Source organism: Urocampus carinirostris, chromosome 1 (assembly GCF_059441175.1).
Source record: "Urocampus carinirostris isolate Australia breed hairy pipefish chromosome 1, RoL_Ucar_1.0, whole genome shotgun sequence".
NCBI classification, from domain to species: domain Eukaryota; kingdom Metazoa; phylum Chordata; class Actinopteri; order Syngnathiformes; family Syngnathidae; genus Urocampus; species Urocampus carinirostris.
Genome location: NC_142349.1, coordinates 53,279,960 through 53,297,428, shown reverse-complemented (window position 1 = coordinate 53,297,428; position 17,469 = coordinate 53,279,960). Strand labels below are relative to the sequence as shown.

The window sequence follows — 17,469 nt, the reverse complement described above, 5'->3', positions numbered from 1 at the left end:
TTTTTTGTTTCTTGCTTATTTCTCTTTTCTCCATCACGCATGTTATATTCCTTCTTTCTCCTCATGTCCAATCCATTGTTCATTTTATCCGCATCATTATTCTGTCCTTGTACAATCATTTCAGTTGTTTTGTTAATTAATCCATTCATATTATTTCCATCCGCCTCACTTTCTTTCCCTCCATGCCGAGCTACCTTGTTGAAATCATTGTCTATACTCTTTTTCCTTGTATCCAGTCCGGTTTCATTCATAATTAGCAACTTTTTAAATACCTTGTTTGAATCACAGTCCATTGTCGTTGTCGGTTTTCCATTGTCCAGTTTCACTTCACTACATCCATCAGTTCCTGGGGGCAAATCCACAACACGCTTGCCCGCTTCCACTCCAAACTCGATGCCATGCGGTCTGTCCATTGTTTGTTCAAAAAAGAGAGAACCAAAAAAAGGCTCCCCAGACAGAAACTAAGTCTGCTGGGGACGCAAAAACGAAAATAAATAAATAAATAAATAAATAAATAAATCACTTAAACTTTTAAATAAACCTTCAAATAAATAAGAAAACCAACAAAGAATGGGGAGAGCCTTCCTCTCCCTACTGCAGCCATCAACTCACAAACACAAACCAGGAAGTGGGCGTGTTCAGGGTAGTATGGCCGTAAGCGAAAGAAGAGGGTGGATTTTCAGTATTTATAATCAACACCGCGGAAGTTGCAACTCCACTGTGTGCCAAGAGGGGTAGCAAATTATAAAACAACAATGGTTTAATATGTTCGTATTTCTTCATTTATTTGTTTTGCAAAAAGGTTGTGAAAGAATGCAAATCTGTCCAAAAGGGGCTGCTCCGAGGCCAGAAAAAATACCAAAAAGTTTGCTGGAAGTAAAAAGCTTACAGCACCTGGTATTCCCAGGCGGTCTCCCATCCAAGTACTAACCAGGCCCGACTCTGCTTAGCTTCCGAGATCGGACGAGATCGGGCGTGTTCAGGGTAGTATGGCCGTAAGCGAGAGAAGAGGGTGAATTTTCAGTATTTATAATCAACACCGCGGAAGTTGCAACGCCACTGTTTGCCAAGAGGGGTAGCCATTTATAAAACAACAGGGGTTTAATATGTGTGTAATTCTTCATTTATTTGTTTTGCAAACAGGTTGTGAAAGAATGCAAATCCGTCCAAAAGGGGCTGCTCCGAGGCCAGAAAAAATACCAAAAAGTTTGCTGGAAGTAAAAAGCTTACAGCACCTGGTATTCCCAGGCGGTCTCCCATCCAAGTACTAACCAGGCCCGACCCTGCTTGCTTCCGAGATCGGACGAGATCGGGCGTGTTCAGGGTAGTATGGCCGTAAGCGAAAGAAGAGGGTGGATTTTCAGTATTTATAATCAACACCGCGGAAGTTGCAACTCCACTGTGTGCCAAGAGGGGTAGCAAATTATAAAACAACAATGGTTTAATATGTTCGTATTTCTTCATTTATTTGTTTTGCAAACAGGTTGTGAAAGAATGCAAATCCGTCCAAAAGGGGCTGCTCCGAGGCCAGAAAAAATACCAAAAAGTTTGCTGGAAGTAAAAAGCTTACAGCACCTGGTATTCCCAGGCGGTCTCCCATCCAAGTACTAACCAGGCCCGACTCTGCTTAGCTTCCGAGATCGGACGAGATCGGGCGTGTTCAGGGTAGTATGGCCGTAAGCGAGAGAAGAGGGTGAATTTTCAGTATTTATAATCAACACCGCGGAAGTTGCAACCCCACTGTTTGCCAAGAGGGGTAGCAAATTATAAAACAACAATGGTTTAATATGTTCGTATTTCTTCATTTATTTGTTTTGCAAAAAGGTTGTGAAAGAATGCAAATCCGTCCAAAAGGGGCTGCTCCGAGGCCAGAAAAAATACCAAAAAGCTTGCTGGAAGTAAAAAGCTTACAGCACCTGGTATTCCCAGGCGGTCTCCCATCCAAGTACTAACCAGGCCCGACCCTGCTTAGCTTCCAAGATCGGACGAGATCGGGCGTGTTCAGGGTAGTATGGCCGTAAGCGAGAGAAGAGGGTGAATTTTCAGTATTTATAATCAACACCGCGGATGTTGCAACCCCACTGTTTGCCAAGAGGGGTAGCAAATTATAAAACAACAATGGTTTAATATGTTCGTATTTCTTCATTTATTTGTTTTGCAAAAAGGTTGTGAAAGAATGCAAATCCGTCCAAAAGGGGCTGCTCCGAGGCCAGAAAAAATACCAAAAAGTTTGCTGGAAGTAAAAAGCTTACAGCACCTGGTATTCCCAGGCGGTCTCCCATCCAAGTACTAACCAGGCCCGACCCTGCTTAGCTACCGAGATCGGACGAGGTCGGGCGTGTTCAGGGTAGTATGGCCGTAAGCGAGAGAAGAGGGTGAATTTTCAGTATTTATAATCAACACCGCGGAAGTTGCAACCCCACTGTTTGCCAAGAGGGGTAGCAAATTATAAAACAACAATGGTTTAATATGTTCGTATTTCTTCATTTATTTGTTTTGCAAAAAGGTTGTGAAAGAATGCAAATCCGTCCAAAAGGGGCTGCTCCGAGGCCAGAAAAAATACCAAAAAGTTTGCTGGAAGTAAAAATCTTACAGCACCTGGTATTCCCAGGCGGTCTCCCATCCAAGTACTAACCAGGCCCGACCCTGCTTAGCTTCCGAGATCGGACGAGATCGGGCGTGTTCAGTGTAGTATGGCCGTAAGCGAGAGAAGAGGGTGAATTTTCAGTATTTATAATCAACACCGCGGAAGTTGCAACTCCACTGTGTGCCAAGAGGGGTAGCAAATTATAAAACAACAGTGGTTTAATATGTGTGTAATTCTTCATTTATTTGTTTTGCAAAAAGGTTGTGAAAGAATGCAAATCCGTCCAAAAGGGGCTGCTCCGAGGCCAGAAAAAATACCAAAAAGCTTGCTGGAAGTAAAAAGCTTACAGCACCTGGTATTCCCAGGCGGTCTCCCATCCAAGTACTAACCAGGCCCGACCCTGCTTAGCTTCCGAGATCGGACGAGATCGGGCGTGTTCAGGGTAGTATGGCCGTAAGCGAAAGAAGAGGGTGAATTTTCAGTATTTATAATCAACACCGCGGAAGTTGCAACTCCACTGTTTGCCAAGAGGGGTAGCCATTTATAGAACAACAGGGGTTTAATATGTGCGTAATTCTTCATTTATTTGTTTTGCAAACAGGTTGTGAAAGAATGCAAATCCGCCCAAAAGGGGCTGCTCCGAGGCCAGAAAAAATACCAAAAAGTTTGCTGGAAGTAAAAAGCTTACAGCACCTGGTTTTCCCAGGCGGTCTCCCATCCAAGTACTAACCAGGCCCGACCCTGCTTAGCTTCCGAGATCGGACGAGATCGGGCGTGTTCAGGGTAGTATGGCCGTAAGCGAAAGAAGAGGGTGAATTTTCAGTATTTATAATCAACACCGCGGAAGTTGCAACCCCACTGTTTGCCAAGAGGGGTAGCCATTTATAGAACAACAGGGGTTTAATATGTGCGTATTTCTTCATTTATTTGTTTTGCAAAAAGGTTGTGAAAGAATGCAAATCCGTCCAAAAGGGGCTGCTCCGAGGCCAGAAAAAATACCAAAAAGTTTGCTGGAAGTAAAAAGCTTACAGCACCTGGTATTCCCAGGCGGTCTCCCATCCAAGTACTAACCAGGCCCGACCCTGCTTAGCTTCCGAGATCGGATGAGATCGGGCGTGTTCAGGGTAGTATGGCCGTAAGCGAGAGAAAAGGGTGAATTTTCAGTATTTATAATCAACACCGCGGATGTTGCAACCCCACTGTTTGCCAAGAGGGGTAGCAAATTATAAAACAACAATGGTTTAATATGTTCGTATTTCTTCATTTATTTGTTTTGCAAAAAGGTTGTGAAAGAATGCAAATCCGTCCAAAAGGGGCTGCTCCGAGGCCAGAAAAAATACCAAAAAGTTTGCTGGAAGTAAAAAGCTTACAGCACCTGGTATTCCCAGGCGGTCTCCCATCCAAGTACTAACCAGGCCCGACCCTGCTTAGCTTCCGAGATCGGACGAGATCGGGCGTGTTCAGGGTAGTATGGCCGTAAGCGAGAGAAGAGGGTGAATTTTCAGTATTTATAATCAACACCGCGGAAGTTGCAACCCCACTGTTTGCCAAGAGGGGTAGCAAATTATAAAACAACAATGGTTTAATATGTTCGTATTTCTTCATTTATTTGTTTTGCAAAAAGGTTGTGAAAGAATGCAAATCCGTCCAAAAGGGGCTGCTCCGAGGCCAGAAAAAATACCAAAAAGTTTGCTGGAAGTAAAAAGCTTACAGCACCTGGTATTCCCAGGCGGTCTCCCATCCAAGTACTAACCAGGCCCGACCCTGCTTAGCTTCCGAGATCGGACGAGATCAGGCGTGTTCAGGGTAGTATGGCCGTAAGCGAAAGAAGAGGGTGGATTTTCAGTATTTATAATCAACACCGCGGAAGTTGCAACTCCACTGTGTGCCAAGAGGGGTAGCAAATTATAAAACAACAATGGTTTAATATGTGCGTAATTCTTCATTTATTTGTTTTGCAAACAGGTTGTGAAAGAATGCAAATCCGTCCAAAAGGGGCTGCTCCGAGGCCAGAAAAAATACCAAAAAGTTTGCTGGAAGTAAAAAGCTTACAGCACCTGGTATTCCCAGGCGGTCTCCCATCCAAGTACTAACCAGGCCCGACCCTGCTTAGCTTCCGAGATCGGACGAGATTTTTTTTTTTTTTTTTTTTCTTTATTCATATAAAAATACACATTTACAATACTCGTTTTGCAAAGGTTGTCCTAAAAACATTCAGGTAAAACATTTACAGTGCAGGCAGCCGTTATCACAAGAAAAAAACATTATTTAGTTAGTTCAAACAGGCACATTGATTACATCACATCTGGTAAAATTATTCTTACACCCTCCCAAGTTATTTGCACAAAAGGATTAGTAAGAACAAATATTTTGTTAAAAACCTCTAAAATTCCGTTATTATTAAAATAGACATACAGTGCTTCCATTATTCTTTTCAATTTGCTTTCAAACAGTTTGCATATATCCAGTTTCCGTCCTTTATTCTTCAAAACCGTTCTTCTTACCCACACTGTATGCCTAGCCACTGACAAAACTATATTGAGTGCCTGGTTATTTTTCCCTTTTTTACCTTGTATCATCCCAAATAAAAACATCTTCTCCCAATTTTCATCAACATACTGCTCATTCTGTCCAAAACCTTTCGTCATTTCCTTAAGCACTGCGGTCAGTTTTTTCAGTTCTTCACAGTTAAAGAACATATGCTTTAAGCCCTCTTTCTCCTTCTTGCATATTTTGCATGTTTCATCCCTCGCAAGTCCCATCTTAAAAAGTCTCATTTCATTAAAAACACAGTTGTGGGCTAAAAGGAAATCAAAATTTTCTAACGAAGGGCATTTCAAACCGGTTCTGATGTTTCTCCACACATCTTTTGTGTTAAAATCTACAAACATCTTTTCCCAATAAGAATTTGCTCTCGGTTGTATAAAAGCCATTTCTCTAAAAACAGAATAGAAGTCTTTTAAAACAAGAGCACTAAAAGGTGTCCCTGTGTCCTTCATCTCTATTCTCATTGGACCTTCCTCTTGTTTCTTTTCATTTCTTTCTATAATTGTCCACCATTCTTTAGGAACTGCTTTTTTTATTGTCATGTACTCATTCCTGATTTTTTCTTCATTACATTCGTCTACTGTTGCACCAATCTCGTCAATGAAAGCCTGAAATGGCAAGAATCCCGGTCTGACCTCGTACAAAAGATCTCTGATTTTTCGGAATCCTGCGTCAAACCAGTGCTTGTAAAAGTTCCCTCCTCCAATTCGTAAATTCGGATTTAAGAACAAGGGTTGATTTAAAATTTCTTCCTTTCCCTCCGGTTTAAAAACTACATGTCCTATAAAATCACTCCAAGCCCTTAAAACTTCCCTATAAAAGTCTGGGATGCCGTTTGTCATATATTCTTTTGTTTTCATCCACAAGGCTGAAGGCCCCATTTTAAAAGTTTTGTCTAAAAAGTATTCCAGAATTCGTGTCGATTCTTTGTCTCCCTCCCTCATGAAATTTTTAACAGTTTTTATTCTTAAAGCCTTCAGTCTTATGGATGGATCGAGCAATCCCAGACCGCCCTCCTCCACCCTTCCAATCAGAGTCTCATAGGCTATTTTAGCTGGCTTACCATCCCAAATAAAATCAGTCACATACTGCTTCAGAGTTTTAACTGTGGGTAATGGCAAACACACTGATCCAAGGACACTCCATATTTTGGATAAAAACAGTGTATTAACAACTAAAATTTTTCCCTTCAGAGTAAGACTTCTCCTTTTCCAAAATGCCAATCTATTTCTTATTTTCCCGATTGTCTCCTCCCACATCAGTTTCGTAGTTTCTTTTTCATTTGGCCCTACTCTCACCCCCAGAATTTTAAGGTTATCTTTTACTTCTTTAAAAGGCAGTGTCCTTGACAAGGCGGTTTGCTTTCCTAATTTTAAAATCTCAGTTTTGCCAACATTCATCCGAGCTCCTGAACCCCGGCTGTATATTTCTATGGCATCCAACGCTTTAAAAATGCTGTGCTCATCTTTTAAAATTAGGGTTGTGTCATCTGCATATTGATAAATTTTGGTTTCTGTGTTAAAATTCTTAAAACCTTCAATCTTTACCCCTTTTATTCCATTGTCAGCATTGATCGCAAGTCCTAAAGGTTCTGCAACCAAAGAGTAAAGTATTGCTGACAGTGGACAGCCCTGTCTTATTGACCTGGTTAAAGGAATAAAATCTGTTAAAAAACCATTGCATTTGACACAACTCTTGGCATCAGCGTAGAGACATCTCAGACACCGGATTATGTTTTCTCCAAAATCAAATCTTTCTAAAACCGCAAATAGAAAATCGTGCTCTACCCTATCAAACGCTTTTTCTAAGTCTGCATTAATTAAAAAGCCACTGACTCCTGCCTTCTCCATGTACCAGACTTTGTCCCTCACACCATTAACTGTGTCTGAGATGTTTCTGCCTATTACCGCATAAGCCTGGTTAGTTTGGATGACTGTTGGTAAGACCCGCTTCAGTCTGTTTGCCATTATCTTCGCCAAAATCTTGTAGTCACAATTTAAAAGGCTTATGGGTCTAAAATTCTGCAGCTCTTCCCTGTCCCCTTTCTTTTTATATATAATTTTAATTAAACCTCTTGACATCCTTGAGCTGAGAGCCCCTCCTTTCCACACTTCTTCATACATTTGTCTTAAAACAGGAACAAGAGAACCTTTAAAAACCTTGTAAAATTCACATGGTAAGCCATCCAGACCAGGACTCCTGCCGTTTTTCATCTCATCTATGGCTCTCTCTATTTCTTCACTATTGATGTCTCTATTGCACATTGTTTTATCTTCCTTACTTACTTTACTCTTAATATTATTCAATAAAAAATCTTTTGCACCCTCTTCCACACCTTGTTTTGAAAATAAGTTGGTATAGAATCTTTTTATTTCCTTTAAAATATTGTCCTTATCTGTCAATCTCTTTCCTTCTCCATTTTTAATACATTTAATTTCTTCCGTTTTCTGTCTGTTTTTTTCTAGTTCAAAAAAGAACTTTGTGCATCGTTCGCCTTCAATCATATATTTCGCTCTACTTCTTATCATAGCTCCCTGGAATTTCTCTTCTTCTATTTTTTTAAGTTCATCTTCTATCTCCATAATTTTATTCGTGTTTTCATTTTTCCCATCACTTTGTTTTAGTTCCTCTTCTAGTTCTTTTCGTAACTTTTCTTCTCTCCCCCTTTCCTGTCTTCTCAGTTTTTTACAAAACAAAATCGAATGTCTTTTAATATCATACTTTAGATTGTCCCACCATATTCCCAAGTTACTTTCATACTTTGTCATGTTCTTTATGCTGTTCACAATTATATTTTCTATTTCCATTTGATAAAAATTGTCTTTTAAGACTTTTGTATTTAAAATCCATACCCCCGGCCCCTTCTCTATTTTATTCAGATCTATATTAAAAACAATAAAGTCATGATCACTAAAATTACATCTTCTGTAGTAAATACTTTTAAAATTCTCCATAAAACTACTTTTTGCCAAAACAATATCAATTCTGCTTTGCTTAATTTCATCTAAAACAATTTGTCTTCTGCTAAACTTTCTAACTCCTTTATTCCTTTCTCTCCATACATCTATTAAATCGAGTTCTTCCATTACCTGTATTAGTTCCTTTCTTCCCCTTTCTGCTCTAAAAACTATATTATCTGCCACATCTTCTTTCTGTAGTGCTATATTAAAATCCCCAGCAACCACAGTTTCCCCCCAAGCCTCGATTAGAACTTTTAATTTCATAAAAAATTCAACTTTCTCTTTCTCTTCATTCGGTGCATGTATGTTACAAACATTCATTTTCTCATTACCTTCTCCAACACTTATAGTTAGTATTTTTCCTTTTTTATCATTATATATTTCTGTTACTTCCTCAACCATATTCCTTTTAATTAAAAAAGCCACTCCTCTACCTCTTCCCTCACAATTATTAAATAAAACCTCCCCATCCCATCGTTTTCTAAAATCCTCCGCTATCACACTTGTCCAGTTCGTTTCTTGCAATAAAATAATATCATTTTTCTCAGTCTCTCTGATTAACTTCTGTAATTTTTCGGGATTCGCCCCTCCCCTCATGTTTATTGAAATAAAATTCCACCCCATTAAAATAATAAATGGCAATAAATAATTCAAGCCAACAAAATATTTAAGAAACATAAAACCAACCATTACTATGTACCACCATCATCCTGTAAAACCTCAAATCTCCCTCCAGTTATTTCTATTTGTTTTGCCTTTCTTCTTCTCTCCTGTGCTTGTAATACCTTGTCTATGTTAATACTTGGTTTCAACCTTTTCCTTTTGGTCGTAAAATTGCCCCACTTGTTTGAAATGTCACGGTTAATTTTTCCTTTTCCAACTTCATCCAATGATTCTTCTTTATTTAGTTCCTTGTGTGTCTGGGTCTCCTCCTCCCTCTGCCCCTTCTCCCCCATTGTTTCAGCCCCAATTATTCCAGTTAAAATCCCAATGTCCATGCCTGAGTCCTCGCGCTCTGAGTCTTGTTGTCTGGGGGGCTGAGCACAGGGGGGATCATCTTCAGGTGTCGGTTCCTGGGAGGGACCCTCATCCCCCGCCTCTGATGCCACCATGTTTATCTCCAACTTGCTTACTTCTCCCTCTCCCTCAGCAGAAGAAACGCATGTACAGTGTATGAATGCACGGCAGCAATCAGGGCATCTGAGAGCGACGCATTCCCGGGCATAGTGACCCTGCTGTAAGCACTCCCTGCACGTAAACTCCGGACATTCCCGCAGCACGTGACCAGGGTTCATGCACAACCGGCAGATCTTCACCTGCCGGTCGTGAATCACCCGGCAGTACCGGGGACCGTTCGGAGTTTCAAATCTAGTGGAATACGGCAGGGAGGCTACATCTTTCGGGAATTTTACTTTAATGAATCTTGTTCCATCTTCAACGGACGTGCCCGGGTAGAAGCGCCGCCTCAATGGGAGGACAGGGTCCACTCTCCACCTCTGCAGCTTTTCCAACACCTCTTCATCTGTTATGAATGGGGGCAGTTGTAGGAAGGAGACCATAACTTCGTTAACTTGAGTCTTTTAGTCTGAATTAGAACCCCTTTGCATAAGAGACCCCCATCTAAAATTTCACATGCCTCCTCATTTTCCAACGTCGCTTCATATTGTTTATTTTGTGTAGCCCGTAGTACCAGTAGCTTCCCCGTACCCACCATCTTCTCGATTTCTTTAATTAAGTCAATTGGTGTTATGTTTTCAATCTCCTCTGTTTCCAAAAGCATTGTCAGTTCTTCCAAATATTTTCTTTGTCTTAGCCCTTTCACATTCTCCATATCTTTTTTTGTTTCTTGCTTATTTCTCTTTTCTCCATCACGCATGTTATATTCCTTCTTTCTCCTCATGTCCAATCCATTGTTCATTTTATCCGCATCATTATTCTGTCCTTGTACAATCATTTCAGTTGTTTTGTTAATTAATCCATTCATATTATTTCCATCCGCCTCACTTTCTTTCCCTCCATGCCGAGCTACCTTGTTGAAATCATTGTCTATACTCTTTTTCCTTGTATCCAGTCCGGTTTCATTCATAATTAGCAACTTTTTAAATACCTTGTTTGAATCACAGTCCATTGTCGTTGTCGGTTTTCCATTGTCCAGTTTCACTTCACTACATCCATCAGTTCCTGGGGGCAAATCCACAACACGCTTGCCCGCTTCCACTCCAAACTCGATGCCATGCGGTCTGTCCATTGTTTGTTCAAAAAAGAGAGAACCAAAAAAAGGCTCCCCAGACAGAAACTAAGTCTGCTGGGGACGCAAAAACGAAAATAAATAAAAAAATAAATAAATAAATAAATAAATAAAGCACTTAAACTTTTAAATAAACCTTCAAATAAATAAGAAAACCAACAAAGAATGGGGAGAGCCTTCCTCTCCCTACTGCAGCCATCAACTCACAAACACAAACCAGGAAGTGGGCGTGTTCAGGGTAGTATGGCCGTAAGCGAAAGAAGAGGGTGAATTTTCAGTATTTATAATCAACACTGCGGAAGTTGCAACGCCACTGTTTGCCAAGAGGGGTAGCCATTTATAAAACAACAGGGGTTTAATATGTGTGTAATTCTTCATTTATTTGTTTTGCAAACAGGTTGTGAAAGAATGCAAATCCGTCCAAAAGGGGCTGCTCCGAGGCCAGAAAAAATACCAAAAAGTTTGCTGGAAGTAAAAAGCTTACAGCACCTGGTATTCCCAGGCGGTCTCCCATCCAAGTACTAACCAGGCCCGACCCTGCTTAGCTTCCGAGATCGGGCGTGTTCAGGGTAGTATGGCCGTAAGCGAAAGAAGAGGGTGAATTTTCAGTATTTATAATCAACACCGCGGAAGTTGCAACTCCACTGTTTGCCAAGAGGGGTAGCCATTAATAGAACAACAGGGGTTTAATATGTGCGTATTTCTTCATTTATTTGTTTTGCAAAAAGGTTGTGAAAGAATGCAAATCCGTCCAAAAGGGGCTGCTCCGAGGCCAGAAAAAATACCAAAAAGCTTGCTGGAAGTAAAAAGCTTACAGCACCTGGTATTCCCAGGCGGTCTCCCATCCAAGTACTAACCGGGCCCGACCCTGCTTAGCTTCCGAGATCGGACGAGATCGGGCGTGTTCAGGGTAGTATGGCCGTAAGCGAAAGAAGAGGGTGAATTTTCAGTATTTATAATCAACACCGCGGATGTTGCAACCCCACTGTTTGCCAAGAGGGGTAGCAAATTATAAAACAACAATGGTTTAATATGTTCGTATTTCTTCATTTATTTGTTTTGGAAAAAGGTTGTGAAAGAATGCAAATCCGTCCAAAAGGGGCTGCTCCGAGGCCAGAAAAAATACCAAAAAGTTTGCTGGAAGTAAAAAGCTTACAGCACCTGGTATTCCCAGGCGGTCTCCCATCCAAGTACTAACCAGGCCCGACCCTGCTTAGCTTCCGAGATCGGACGAGATCGGGCGTGTTCAGGGTAGTATGGCCGTAAGCGAAAGAAGAGGGAGAATTTTCAGTATTTATAATCAACACTGCGGAAGTTGCAGCGCCACTGTTTGCCAAGAGGGGTAGCCAATTATAAAACAACAGGGGTTTAATATGGGCGTAATTCTTCATTTATTTGTTTTGCAAACCGGTTGTGAAAGAATGCTGTATCCGTCCAAAAGGGGCTGCTCCGAGGCCAGAAAAACTACTAAAAAGTTTGCTGGAAGTAAAAAGCTTACAGCACCTGGTATTCCCAGGCGGTCTCCCATCCAAGTACTAACCAGGCCCGACCCTGCTTAGCTTCCGAGATCGGACGAGATCGGGCGTGTTCAGGGTAGTATGGCCGTAAGCGAAAGAAGAGGGTGGATTTTCAGTATTTATAATAAACACCGCGGAAGTTGCAACTCCACTGTGTGCCAAGAGGGGTAGCAAATTATAAAACAACAATGGTTTAATATGTTCGTATTTCTTCATTTATTTGTTTTGCAAAAAGGTTGTGAAAGAATGCAAATCCGTCCAAAAGGGGCTGCTCCGAGGCCAGAAAAAATACCAAAAAGTTTGCTGGAAGTAAAAAGCTTACAGCACCTGGTATTCCCAGGCGGTCTCCCATCCAAGTACTAACCAGGCCCGACTCTGCTTAGCTTCCGAGATCGGACGAGATCGGGCGTGTTCAGGGTAGTATGGCCGTAAGCGAGAGAAGAGGGTGAATTTTCAGTATTTATAATCAACACCGCGGATGTTGCAACCCCACTGTTTGCCAAGAGGGGTAGCAAATTATAAAACAACAGTGGTTTAATATGTGTGTAATTCTTCATTTATTTGTTTTGCAAAAAGGTTGTGAAAGAATGCAAATCCGTCCAAAAGGGGCTGCTCCGAGGCCAGAAAAAATACCAAAAAGCTTGCTGGAAGTAAAAAGCTTACAGCACCTGGTATTCCCAGGCGGTCTCCCATCCAAGTACTAACCAGGCCCGACCCTGCTTAGCTTCCGAGATCGGACGAGATCGGGCGTGTTCAGGGTAGTATGGCCGTAAGCGAAAGAAGAGGGTGAATTTTCAGTATTTATAATCAACACCGCGGAAGTTGCAACTCCACTGTTTGCCAAGAGGGGTAGCCATTTATAGAACAACAGGGGTTTAATATGTGCGTAATTCTTCATTTATTTGTTTTGCAAACAGGTTGTGAAAGAATGCAAATCCGTCCAAAAGGGGCTGCTCCGAGGCCAGAAAAAATACCAAAAAGTTTGCTGGAAGTAAAAAGCTTACAGCACCTGGTATTCCCAGGCGGTCTCCCATCCAAGTACTAACCAGGCCCGACCCTGCTTAGCTTCCGAGATCGGACGAGATCGGGCGTGTTCAGGGTAGTATGGCCGTAAGCGAGAGAAGAGGGTGAATTTTCAGTATTTATAATCAACACCGCGGAAGTTGCAACCCCACTGTTTGCCAAGAGGGGTAGCAAATTATAAAACAACAATGGTTTAATATGTTCGTATTTCTTCATTTATTTGTTTTGCAAAAAGGTTGTGAAAGAATGCAAATCCGTCCAAAAGGGGCTGCTCCGAGGCCAGAAAAAATACCAAAAAGTTTGCTGGAAGTAAAAAGCTTACAGCACCTGGTATTCCCAGGCGGTCTCCCATCCAAGTACTATCCAGGCCCGACCCTGCTTAGCTTCCGAGATCGGACGAGATCGGGCGTGTTCAGGGTAGTATGGCCGTAAGCGAAAGAAGAGGGTGAATTTTCAGTATTTATAATCAACACCGCGGAAGTTGCAACTCCACTGTTTGCCAAGAGGGGTAGCCATTTATAGAACAACAGGGGTTTAATAATAATAATAATAATAATAATAATATGTGTAATTCTTCATTTATTTGTTTTGCAAACAGGTTGTGAAAGAATGCAAATCCGTCCAAAAGGGGCTGCTCCGAGGCCAGAAAAAATACCAAAAAGTTTGCTGGAAGTAAAAAGCTTACAGCACCTGGTATTCCCAGGCGGTCTCCCATCCAAGTACTAACCGGGCCCGACCCTGCTTAGCTTCCGAGATCGGACGAGATCGGGCGTGTTCAGGGTAGTATGGCCGTAAGCGAAAGAAGAGGGTGAATTTTCAGTATTTATAATCAACACCGCGGAAGTTGCAACTCCACTGTGTGCCAAGAGGGGTAGCAAATTATAAAACAACAGTGGTTTAATATGTGTGTAATTCTTCATTTATTTGTTTTGCAAAAAGGTTGTGAAAGAATGCAAATCCGTCCAAAAGGGGCTGCTCCGAGGCCAGAAAAAATACCAAAAAGCTTGCTGGAAGTAAAAAGCTTACAGCACCTGGTATTCCCAGGCGGTCTCCCATCCAAGTACTAACCGGGCCCGACCCTGCTTAGCTTCCGAGATCGGACGAGATCGGGCGTGTTCAGGGTAGTATGGCCGTAAGCGAAAGAAGAGGGTGAATTTTCAGTATTTATAATCAACACCGCGGAAGTTGCAACTCCACTGTTTGCCAAGAGGGGTAGCCATTTATAGAACAACAGGGGTTTAATATGTGCGTAATTCTTCATTTATTTGTTTTGCAAACAGGTTGTGAAAGAATGCAAATCCGTCCAAAAGGGGCTGCTCCGAGGCCAGAAAAAATACCAAAAAGTTTGCTGGAAGTAAAAAGCTTACAGCACCTGGTATTCCCAGGCGGTCTCCCATCCAAGTACTAACCAGGCCCGACCCTGCTTAGCTTCCGAGATCGGACGAGATCGGGCGTGTTCAGGGTAGTATGGCCGTAAGCGAAAGAAGAGGGTGAATTTTCAGTATTTATAATTAACACCGCGGAAGTTGCAACTCCACTGTTTGCCAAGAGGGGTAGCCATTTATAGAACAACAGTGGTTTAATATGTGTGTAATTCTTCATTTATTTGTTTTGCAAACAGGTTGTGAAAGAATGCAAATCCGTCCAAAAGGGGCTGCTCCGAGGCCAGAAAAAATACCAAAAAGTTTGCTGGAAGTAAAAAGCTTACAGCACCTGGTATTCCCAGGCGGTCTCCCATCCAAGTACTAACCAGGCCCGACCCTGCTTAGCTTCCGAGATCGGGCGTGTTCAGGGTAGTATGGCCGTAAGCGAAAGAAGAGGGTGAATTTTCAGTATTTATAATCAACACCGTGGAAGTTGCAACTCCACTGTTTGCCAAGAGGGGTAGCCATTAATAGAACAACAGGGGTTTAATATGTGCGTATTTCTTCATTTATTTGTTTTGCAAAAAGGTTGTGAAAGAATGCAAATCCGTCCAAAAGGGGCTGCTCCGAGGCCAGAAAAAATACCAAAAAGCTTGCTGGAAGTAAAAAGCTTACAGCACCTGGTATTCCCAGGCGGTCTCCCATCCAAGTACTAACCAGGCCCGACCCTGCTTAGCTTCCGAGATCGGACGAGATCGGGCGTTTTCAGGGTAGTATGGCCGTAAGCGAAAGAAGAGGGTGAATTTTCAGTATTTATAATCAACACCGCGGAAGTTGCAACTCCACTGTTTGCCAAGAGGGGTAGCCATTTATAGAACAACAGGGGTTTAATATAATAATAATAATAATAATAATAATTTCCTTGTATTGTCATTCTGTGTAACAATGTACACAGAACGAAATGTCGATTGCATCTGACCCGATGCAGCCGCAGCCAAGAGAGGGCGCCGCCGACCACTTTTTAAGTCTTAGGAATGACTCGGCCGGGGCGCGAACCCGAACCTCCCAGTCTGTAATTCTTCATTTATTTGTTTTGCAAACAGGTTGTGAAAGAATGCAAATCCGTCCAAAAGGGGCTGCTCCGAGGCCAGAAAAAATACCAAAAAGTTTGCTGGAAGTAAAAAGCTTACAGCACCTGGTATTCCCAGGCGGTCTCCCATCCAAGTACTAACCAGGCCCGACCCTGCTTAGCTTCCAAGATCGGACGAGATCGGGCGTGTTCAGGGTAGTATGGCCGTAAGCGAAAGAAGAGGGAGAATTTTCAGTATTTATAATCAACACCGCGGAAGTTGCAACGCCACTGTTTGCCAAGAGGGGTAGCCATTTATAAAACAACAGGGGTTTAATATGTGTGTAATTCTTCATTTATTTGTTTTGCAAACAGGTTGTGAAATAATGCTGTATCCGTCCAAAAGGGGCTGCTCCGAGGCCAGAAAAACTACTAAAAAGTTTGCTGGAAGTAAAAATCTTACAGCACCTGGCATTCCCAGGCGGTCTTCCACCCAAGTACTAACCAGGCCCGACCCTGCTTAGCTTCCAAGATCGGACGAGATCGGGCGTGTTCAGGGTAGTATGGCCGTAAGCGAAAGAAGAGGGAGAATTTTCAGTATTTATAATCAACACCGCGGAAGTTGCAACGCCACTGTTTGCCAAGAGGGGTAACCATTTATAGAACATCAGGGGTTCAATATGTGTGTAATTCTTCATTTATTTGTTTTGCAAAAAGGTTGTGAAAGAATGCAAATCCGTCCAAAAGGGGCTGCTCCGAGGCCAGAAAAAATACCAAAAAGTTTGCTGGAACTAAAAAGCTTACAGCACCTGGTATTCCCAGGCGGTCTCCCATCCAAGTACTAACTAGGCCCGACCCTGCTTAACTTCCGAGATCGGACGAGATCTGGCGTGTTCAGGGTAGTATGGCCGTAAGCGAAAGAAGAGGGAGAATTTTCAGTATTTATAATCAACACTGCGGAAGTTGCAGCGCCACTGTTTGCCAAGAGGGGTAGCCAATTATAAAACAACAGGGGTTTAATATGTGTGTAATTCTTCATTTATTTGTTTTGCAAAAAGGTTGTGAAAGAATGCAAATCCGTCCAAAAGGGGCTGCTCCGAGGCCAGAAAATATACCAAAAACTTTGCTGGAAGTAAAAAGCTTACAGCACCTGGTATTCCCAGGCGGTCTCCCATCCAAGTTCTAACCAGGCCCGACCCTGCTTAGCTTCCGAGATCGGACGAGATCGGGCGTGTTCAGGGTAGTATGGCCGCAAGCGAGAGAAGAGGGTGAATTTTCAGTATTTATAATCAACACCGCGGAAGTTGCAACTCCACTGTTTGCCAAGAGGGGTAGCCATTTATAGAACAACAGGGGTTTAATATGTGCGTAATTCTTCATTTATTTGTTTTGCAAACAGGTTGTGAAAGAATGCAAATCCGTCAGAAAGGGGCTGCTCCGAGGCCAGAAAAAATACCAAAAAGTTTGCTGGAAGTAAAAAGCTTAGAGCACCCGGTATTCCCAGGCGGTCTCCCATCCAAGTACTAACCAGGCCCGACCCTGCTTAGCTTCCGAGATCGGACGAGATTTTTTTTTTTTTTTTTTTTTTTTTTTAATATGTTCGTATTTCTTCATTTATTTGTTTTGCAAAAAGGTTGTGAAAGAATGCAAATCCGTCCAAAAGGGGCTGCTCCGAGGCCAGAAAAAATACCAAAAAGTTTGCTGGAAGTAAAAAGCTTACAGCACCTGGTATTCCCAGGCGGTCTCCCATCCAAGTACTAACCAGGCCCGACCCTGCTTAGCTTCCGAGATCGGACGAGATTTTTTTTTTTTTTTTTTTTTTTTTTTTTAATTTTCTAAGTGTACAGAGACCCCTCGCTACTTCACGCTTCGGTTCCTCTAAAAAACAAACAGGCACATTGATTACATCACATCTGGTAAAATTATTCTTACACCCTCCCAAGTTATTTGCACAAAAGGATTAGTAAGAACAAATATTTTGTTAAAAACCTCTAAAATTCCGTTATTATTAAAATAGACATACAGTGCTTCCATTATTCTTTTCAATTTGCTTTCAAACAGTTTGCATATATCCAGTTTCCGTCCTTTATTCTTCAAACCCGTTCTTCTTACCCACACTGTATGCCTAGCTACTGACAAAACTATATTGAGTGC

General features: G+C 42.0%; 26 non-coding genes and 2 pseudogenes across 26 annotated transcripts; all 28 read right to left on the bottom strand.

Moving 5' to 3' along the window:
- Positions 1 to 882: 882 nt before the first annotated feature.
- On the bottom strand, positions 883 to 1,001 carry LOC148375417 (5S ribosomal RNA). Its single transcript, XR_015847553.1, has one exon. It is a non-coding gene; the product is annotated as a 5S ribosomal RNA (ribosomal RNA).
- Positions 1,002 to 1,223: 222 nt separating this feature from the next.
- Positions 1,224 to 1,341, bottom strand: LOC148375416 (5S ribosomal RNA). Its single transcript, XR_015848008.1, has one exon. It is a non-coding gene; the product is annotated as a 5S ribosomal RNA (ribosomal RNA).
- A 222-nt stretch (positions 1,342 to 1,563) lies between these two features.
- On the bottom strand, positions 1,564 to 1,682 carry LOC148375415 (5S ribosomal RNA). The gene has a single exon (XR_015847551.1). It is a non-coding gene; the product is annotated as a 5S ribosomal RNA (ribosomal RNA).
- Positions 1,683 to 1,904: 222 nt separating this feature from the next.
- On the bottom strand, positions 1,905 to 2,023 carry LOC148375414 (5S ribosomal RNA). The gene has a single exon (XR_015847507.1). It is a non-coding gene; the product is annotated as a 5S ribosomal RNA (ribosomal RNA).
- A 222-nt stretch (positions 2,024 to 2,245) lies between these two features.
- Positions 2,246 to 2,364, bottom strand: LOC148375413 (5S ribosomal RNA). The gene has a single exon (XR_015847797.1). It is a non-coding gene; the product is annotated as a 5S ribosomal RNA (ribosomal RNA).
- Positions 2,365 to 2,586: 222 nt separating this feature from the next.
- Positions 2,587 to 2,705, bottom strand: LOC148375412 (5S ribosomal RNA). Its single transcript, XR_015847905.1, has one exon. It is a non-coding gene; the product is annotated as a 5S ribosomal RNA (ribosomal RNA).
- A 222-nt stretch (positions 2,706 to 2,927) lies between these two features.
- Positions 2,928 to 3,046, bottom strand: LOC148375411 (5S ribosomal RNA). The gene has a single exon (XR_015849121.1). It is a non-coding gene; the product is annotated as a 5S ribosomal RNA (ribosomal RNA).
- A 222-nt stretch (positions 3,047 to 3,268) lies between these two features.
- On the bottom strand, positions 3,269 to 3,387 carry LOC148375410 (5S ribosomal RNA). The gene has a single exon (XR_015847969.1). It is a non-coding gene; the product is annotated as a 5S ribosomal RNA (ribosomal RNA).
- A 222-nt stretch (positions 3,388 to 3,609) lies between these two features.
- On the bottom strand, positions 3,610 to 3,728 carry LOC148375409 (5S ribosomal RNA). The gene has a single exon (XR_015847741.1). It is a non-coding gene; the product is annotated as a 5S ribosomal RNA (ribosomal RNA).
- Positions 3,729 to 3,950: 222 nt separating this feature from the next.
- LOC148375408 (5S ribosomal RNA) lies at positions 3,951 to 4,069 on the bottom strand. The gene has a single exon (XR_015849120.1). It is a non-coding gene; the product is annotated as a 5S ribosomal RNA (ribosomal RNA).
- A 222-nt stretch (positions 4,070 to 4,291) lies between these two features.
- LOC148375407 (5S ribosomal RNA) lies at positions 4,292 to 4,410 on the bottom strand. The gene has a single exon (XR_015847422.1). It is a non-coding gene; the product is annotated as a 5S ribosomal RNA (ribosomal RNA).
- Positions 4,411 to 10,819: 6,409 nt separating this feature from the next.
- Positions 10,820 to 10,928, bottom strand: LOC148375406 (5S ribosomal RNA; annotated as a pseudogene).
- A 222-nt stretch (positions 10,929 to 11,150) lies between these two features.
- Positions 11,151 to 11,269, bottom strand: LOC148375405 (5S ribosomal RNA). Its single transcript, XR_015849431.1, has one exon. It is a non-coding gene; the product is annotated as a 5S ribosomal RNA (ribosomal RNA).
- Positions 11,270 to 11,491: 222 nt separating this feature from the next.
- On the bottom strand, positions 11,492 to 11,610 carry LOC148375404 (5S ribosomal RNA). The gene has a single exon (XR_015849119.1). It is a non-coding gene; the product is annotated as a 5S ribosomal RNA (ribosomal RNA).
- Positions 11,611 to 11,833: 223 nt separating this feature from the next.
- On the bottom strand, positions 11,834 to 11,952 carry LOC148375403 (5S ribosomal RNA). Its single transcript, XR_015849118.1, has one exon. It is a non-coding gene; the product is annotated as a 5S ribosomal RNA (ribosomal RNA).
- Positions 11,953 to 12,174: 222 nt separating this feature from the next.
- Positions 12,175 to 12,293, bottom strand: LOC148375402 (5S ribosomal RNA). The gene has a single exon (XR_015847550.1). It is a non-coding gene; the product is annotated as a 5S ribosomal RNA (ribosomal RNA).
- Positions 12,294 to 12,515: 222 nt separating this feature from the next.
- LOC148375401 (5S ribosomal RNA) lies at positions 12,516 to 12,634 on the bottom strand. The gene has a single exon (XR_015849117.1). It is a non-coding gene; the product is annotated as a 5S ribosomal RNA (ribosomal RNA).
- A 222-nt stretch (positions 12,635 to 12,856) lies between these two features.
- LOC148375400 (5S ribosomal RNA) lies at positions 12,857 to 12,975 on the bottom strand. Its single transcript, XR_015849116.1, has one exon. It is a non-coding gene; the product is annotated as a 5S ribosomal RNA (ribosomal RNA).
- A 222-nt stretch (positions 12,976 to 13,197) lies between these two features.
- Positions 13,198 to 13,316, bottom strand: LOC148375399 (5S ribosomal RNA). Its single transcript, XR_015849405.1, has one exon. It is a non-coding gene; the product is annotated as a 5S ribosomal RNA (ribosomal RNA).
- Positions 13,317 to 13,560: 244 nt separating this feature from the next.
- On the bottom strand, positions 13,561 to 13,679 carry LOC148375398 (5S ribosomal RNA). Its single transcript, XR_015849430.1, has one exon. It is a non-coding gene; the product is annotated as a 5S ribosomal RNA (ribosomal RNA).
- Positions 13,680 to 13,901: 222 nt separating this feature from the next.
- Positions 13,902 to 14,020, bottom strand: LOC148375397 (5S ribosomal RNA). Its single transcript, XR_015849429.1, has one exon. It is a non-coding gene; the product is annotated as a 5S ribosomal RNA (ribosomal RNA).
- A 222-nt stretch (positions 14,021 to 14,242) lies between these two features.
- On the bottom strand, positions 14,243 to 14,361 carry LOC148375396 (5S ribosomal RNA). Its single transcript, XR_015849115.1, has one exon. It is a non-coding gene; the product is annotated as a 5S ribosomal RNA (ribosomal RNA).
- Positions 14,362 to 14,583: 222 nt separating this feature from the next.
- LOC148375395 (5S ribosomal RNA) lies at positions 14,584 to 14,692 on the bottom strand (annotated as a pseudogene).
- Positions 14,693 to 14,914: 222 nt separating this feature from the next.
- Positions 14,915 to 15,033, bottom strand: LOC148375394 (5S ribosomal RNA). The gene has a single exon (XR_015849403.1). It is a non-coding gene; the product is annotated as a 5S ribosomal RNA (ribosomal RNA).
- A 396-nt stretch (positions 15,034 to 15,429) lies between these two features.
- LOC148375393 (5S ribosomal RNA) lies at positions 15,430 to 15,548 on the bottom strand. Its single transcript, XR_015847504.1, has one exon. It is a non-coding gene; the product is annotated as a 5S ribosomal RNA (ribosomal RNA).
- A 223-nt stretch (positions 15,549 to 15,771) lies between these two features.
- Positions 15,772 to 15,890, bottom strand: LOC148375392 (5S ribosomal RNA). The gene has a single exon (XR_015848085.1). It is a non-coding gene; the product is annotated as a 5S ribosomal RNA (ribosomal RNA).
- A 222-nt stretch (positions 15,891 to 16,112) lies between these two features.
- On the bottom strand, positions 16,113 to 16,231 carry LOC148375391 (5S ribosomal RNA). The gene has a single exon (XR_015847917.1). It is a non-coding gene; the product is annotated as a 5S ribosomal RNA (ribosomal RNA).
- A 222-nt stretch (positions 16,232 to 16,453) lies between these two features.
- LOC148375390 (5S ribosomal RNA) lies at positions 16,454 to 16,572 on the bottom strand. Its single transcript, XR_015848015.1, has one exon. It is a non-coding gene; the product is annotated as a 5S ribosomal RNA (ribosomal RNA).
- Between the last annotated feature and the right edge of the window lie 897 nt (positions 16,573 to 17,469).